The sequence below is a fragment of the Octopus sinensis genome, unplaced genomic scaffold (genome assembly GCF_006345805.1).
Source record: "Octopus sinensis unplaced genomic scaffold, ASM634580v1 Contig18716, whole genome shotgun sequence".
Taxonomy (NCBI): Eukaryota; Metazoa; Mollusca; class Cephalopoda; order Octopoda; family Octopodidae; genus Octopus; species Octopus sinensis.
In genome coordinates, this window is record NW_021835983.1 from 45,001 (window position 1) to 50,000 (window position 5,000).

At 48.1% G+C, this 5,000-nt stretch overlaps 1 protein-coding gene across 1 annotated transcript in view; it reads right to left on the minus strand.

Annotated features, from left to right (window-relative positions):
- The window catches only part of LOC115231531 (neo-calmodulin-like), a 47,545-nt gene that overhangs the window by 35,878 nt on the left and 6,667 nt on the right, over nt 1-5,000 (minus strand). The gene's annotated exons all lie outside the window — the stretch shown is intronic.

The window sequence follows — 5,000 nt, forward strand, 5'->3', positions numbered from 1 at the left end:
CGTCTCTCTGTCTCTCTGTCTCTCTGTCTCTCTCTGCCTCTCTGTCGTTCTGTCTCTCTATCTCTCTGTCTTTCTCTCTCCGTCTCTCTGCCTCTCTGTCTCTCTCTGTCTCTGTCTCTCTCTGTTTCTCTGTCTCTCTCTCCGTCTGTCTTTCTGTCTGTCTGTCTGTCTGTCTCTCTCTGTCTCTCTTTCTCTCTCTCTCTCCGTCTCTCTCCGTCTCTCTCTCTCTCTCCGTCTCTCTCTCTCTCCGTCTCTCTGTCTCTCTGTCTCTCTGTCTCTGTCTCTCTCTCTCCGTCTCTCCGTCTCTCTGTCTCTCTGTCTCTCTCTCTCTCTCCGTCTCTCTGTCTCTCTCTCTCTCCATCTCTGTCTCTCTCTTCATGAGACAGACGTGATGTATGTTAACTTCTTGCTTACTCCCAGACAAATTCCTTGGTCAACGACACCAAGTCCCACGGGGAATACCTCCGCCACCCCAGCCTCCCCCGACTGAACCTGTCTGTATCACAATTTTCCTTATTCAACGCAACAAAGCTGACTCTGCCGAGCTAAGATGGCGTCGTTGTGGTGCTTAACGATCTTACTGTTGTGATTGTTAAACAACTCATCAAAATTTCTCCTCATTTCTATGAAAAACAACACAGAATAGTCTTCGTTCAATTGTCGTACAAGACTTTTGATCAAATTTTTCTTTTTTGCTCTATGTGTGCGCCTGTGTGTCGGGGCATGTGTGAATGCGACTGTGTGTGTGCATGAGTGTGTGTGCACGAATGTGTGTGTGACGAGTGTGTGTGCACGAATGTCTGTGTACGAGTGTGTGTGTACGAGTGTGTGTGCACGAGTGTGTGTGTACGAGTGTGTGTGTACGAGTGTGTGTGCAGGAGTGTGTGTGTAGGTTGTGTGTGTACGTGTGTGTGTGTACGAGTGTGTGTGTGTGCATGAGTGTGTGTGCACGAGTGTGTGTACGAGTGTGTGTGCATGAGTGTGTGTGTACGAGTCTGTGTGCATGAGTATGTGTGTATGTGCGTGTGTGTACGAATGTGCGTGCACGAGTGTGTGTGTACGAGTGTGTGTGCACGAGTGTGCGTGTACGAGTGTGTGTGCACGAGTGTATGTGTACGAGTGTGTGTGCACGAGTGTGTGTGTATGTACGTGTGTGTGGATGAGTGTGTGTGTACGAGTGTGTGTGTGTACGAGTATGTGTGTACGAGTGTGTGTGCACGAGTGTGTGTGCACGAGTGTGTGTGCATTAGTGTGTGTGTACGAGTGTCTGTGTGTACGAGTATGTGTGTACGAGTGTGTGTGCACGAGTGTGTGTGTGTACGAATGTGTGTGCAGGAGTGTGTGTGCAGGAGTGTGTGTGCACGAGTGTGTGTGTACGAGTGTGTGCAGGAGTGTGTGTGTACGAGTGTGTGTGCACGAGTGTGTGTGTACGAGTGTGTGTACGAGTGTGTGTGTACGAGTGTGTGTGTGTACGAATGTTTGTGCACGAGTGTATGTGCACATATATGTGTGTGTACGTGTGTGTGCATGAGTGTGTGTGTACGAGTCTGTGTGCACGAGTGTGTGTGCACGAGTTTGTGTGCACGAGTGTGTGTGCACGAGTGTGTACACGAGTGTGTGTGTACGTGTGTGTACGAGTATATGTTCACGAGTGTGTGTGTGCAGGAGTGTGTGTGTGTACGAGTGTGTGTGCACGAGTGTGTGTGTACGAGTGTGTGTGTACGAGTATGTGTTCACGAGTGTGTGTGTACAAGTGTGTGTGCACGAGTGTGTGTGTGTACGAGTGTGTGTGCACGAGTGTGTGTGTACGAGTATGTGTGGACGAGTGTGTGTGTTCGAGTGTGTGAGCAGAGTGTGTGTGTACGAGTGTGTGTGCACGAGTGTGTGTGTACGAGTGTGTGTGTACGAGTATGTGTTCACGAGTGTGTGTGTACAAGTGTGTGTGCACGAGTGTGTGTGTGTACGAGTGTGTGTGCACGAGTGTGTGTGTACGAGTGTGTGTGTGCACGGTTGTGTGTGTACGAGTGTGTGTGTACGAGTATGTGTTCACGAGTGTGTATGTACATGTGTGTGTGCACGAGTGTGTGTGTGTACGAGTGTGTGTGCACGAGTGTGTGTGTACGAGTGTGTGTGCACGAGTGTGTGTGTACGAGTGTGTGTGCACGAGTGTGTGTGCATGAGTGTGTGTGGACGAGTGTGTGTGTACGAGTGTGTGTGCACGAGTGTATGTGCACGAGTGTGTGTGTACGAGTGTGTGTGCACGAGTGTGTGTGCATGAGTGTGTGTGTACGAGTGTGTGTGTACGAGTTTGTGTGCACGAGTGTGTGTGCACGAGTGTGTGTGCATGAGTGTGTGTGTACGAGTGTGTGTGTACGAGTTTGTGTGCACGAGTGTATGTGCATGAGTGTGTGTGCATGAGTGTGTGTGTACGAGTGTGTGTGTACGAGTTTGTGTGTACGAGTGTGTGTGCACGAGTGTGTGTCTGTGTGTACAAGTGTGTGTGCACGAGTGTGTGTGTACGAGTGTGTGTGTACGAGTGTGTGTGTACGAGTGTGTGTGTACGAGTGTGTGTGTGTACGAGTGTGTGTGTGTACGAGTTTGTGTGCACGAGTGTATGTGCATGAGTGTGTGTGCATGAGTGTGTGTGCATGAGTGTGTGTGCACGAGTGTGTGTGCATGAGTGTGTGTGTACGAGTGTATGTGTACGAGTGTGTGTGTGTACGAGTGTATGTGCACGAGTGTGTGTGTACGAGTGTGTGTGCACGAGTGTGTGTGCATGAGTGTGTGTGCACGAGTGTGTGTGTACGAGTGTGTGTGCACGAGTGTGTGTGCATGAGTGGTGTGTGTACGAGTGTGTGTGCACGAGTGTGTGTGCACGAGTGTGTGTGTACGAGTGTGTGTGCAGGAGTGTGTGTGTACGAGTGTGTGTGTACGAGTGTGTGTGTACGAGTGTATGTGTACGAGTGTGTGTGTACGAGTGTGTGTGCAGGAGTGTGTGTGCAGGAGTGTGTGTGCAGGAGTGTGTGTGCAGGAGTGTGTGTGCACGAGTGTGTGAGCAGGAGTGTGTGTGCAGGAGTGTGTGTGCACGAGTGTGTGTGCAGGAGTGTGTGTGCAGGAGTGTGTGTGCACGAGTGTGTGTGCAGGAGTGTGTGTGCAGGAGTGTATGTGCACGAGTGTGTGCACGAGTGTGTGTGTACGAGTGTGTGTGCACGAGTGTGTGTGCACGAGTGTGTGTGCATGAGTGTGTGTGCATGAGTGTGTGTGTACGAGTGTGTGTGTACGAGTTTGTGTGCACGAGTGTGTGTGCATGAGTGTGTGTGCATGAGTGTGTGTGTACGAGTGTATGTGTGTACGAGTGTGTGTGCATGAGTGTGTGTGCATGAGTGTGTGTGCACGAGTGTGTGTGTACGAGTTTGTGTGTACGAGTTTGTGTGCATGAGTGTGTGTGCATGAGTGTGTGTGTACGAGTGTGTGTGCAGGAGTGTGTGTGTACTAGTGTGTGTGCAGGAGTGTGTGTGCAGGAGTGTGTGTGTACGAGTGTGTGTGCAGGAGTGTGTGTGTATGAGTGTGTGTGCACGAGTGTGTGTGTATGAGTGTGTGTGCACGAGTGTGTGTGCTGGAGTGTGTGTGTACTAGTGTGTGTGCAGGAGTGTGTGTGTATGAGTGTGTGTGCACGAGTGTGTGTGCACGAGTGTGTGTGCACGAGTGTGTGTGCACGAGTGTGTGTGCTGGAGTGTGTGTGTATGAGTGTATGTGCAGGAGTGTGTGTGTATGAGTGTATGTGCAGGAGTGTGTGTGTATGAGTGTATGTGCAGGAGTGTGTGTGTATGAGTGTATGTGCAGGAGTGTGTGTGTATGAGTGTATGTGCAGGAGTGTGTGTGTATGAGTGTATGTGCAGGAGTGTGTGTGTATGAGTGTGTGTGCAGGAGTGTGTGTGTATGAGTGTGTGTGCAGGAGTGTGTGTGTATGAGTGTGTGTGCAGGAGTGTGTGTGTATGAGTGTGTGTGCAGGAGTGTGTGTGTTTCTGTGCAGCTGTCAAGGTTTACGTTACTCGCCGTCATCTTGTTTCATGACAGTTAAGGACAAAAATAACAAAATGTAAAACACTTGAAAATTTTCAAAATTCTGCTTTTTCTTTTCTGTTCTTTTTTTGTTTTTTTTTTCACAATTAGGGGAAATGATTTCAGAGAAACCAACACGTTGATATTTCTTTGAGATTAACCCAAGAAACTAAAACCGAAGTAGAAAAAAAAATATCTCACTGACTTAATCAAAATACAATTTAACACAAAAAAATTATATAACCATAATAGTATTTATCCTTTCTATTATGTGAACAAAGCCTGAAATTTGCGGGGCGAGGGATAGTCGATTACATCGACCCCTGTACGCAATTGGTACTTATGTTACCCACCCCGAAAGGAAGAAAGGCAAAGTCGACCCCGGTAACATTTGAACTCACAACGCGAAGTCGGAAGAAAGGACGCAAGGCAATTTTTCCACGCGGTAACGGTTCTGTCAGTTCGTCGCCTGAATAATCCTTTCTATTATAGGCACAAGGCCCGAAAAGTTATGGGAGTGGACCAGTAGATTACATCGACCCCAGGATTCAACTGGTACTTAATTTATCGACCCCGAAAGGAAGAAAGGCAAAGTCAACCTCGGCAGAATTTAAACTTAGAACGTAGCGCAAGCATTTCGTCCAGTGTGCTAACGGCCCTACCAGCTCGCTGCCTTGATAACAATAATAATAATTAAAAAAAAAAAAAAAAATAATAATAATAATATAATAATAATAATAATAACAATAATCCTTTTTACTGGAGACACACGGCCTCAAATTTTGTGATGAGGGGGATGAGTCGATAACATTGACCCCAGTGTTCCACTGGTACTCAATTTATCGACCCTGAATGGATGAAAGGCAAAGTCGACCTCAGCTGAATTCGAACTCAGAACATAGCGACAGACGAAGTACCACTAAGCATTTTACCCTGCG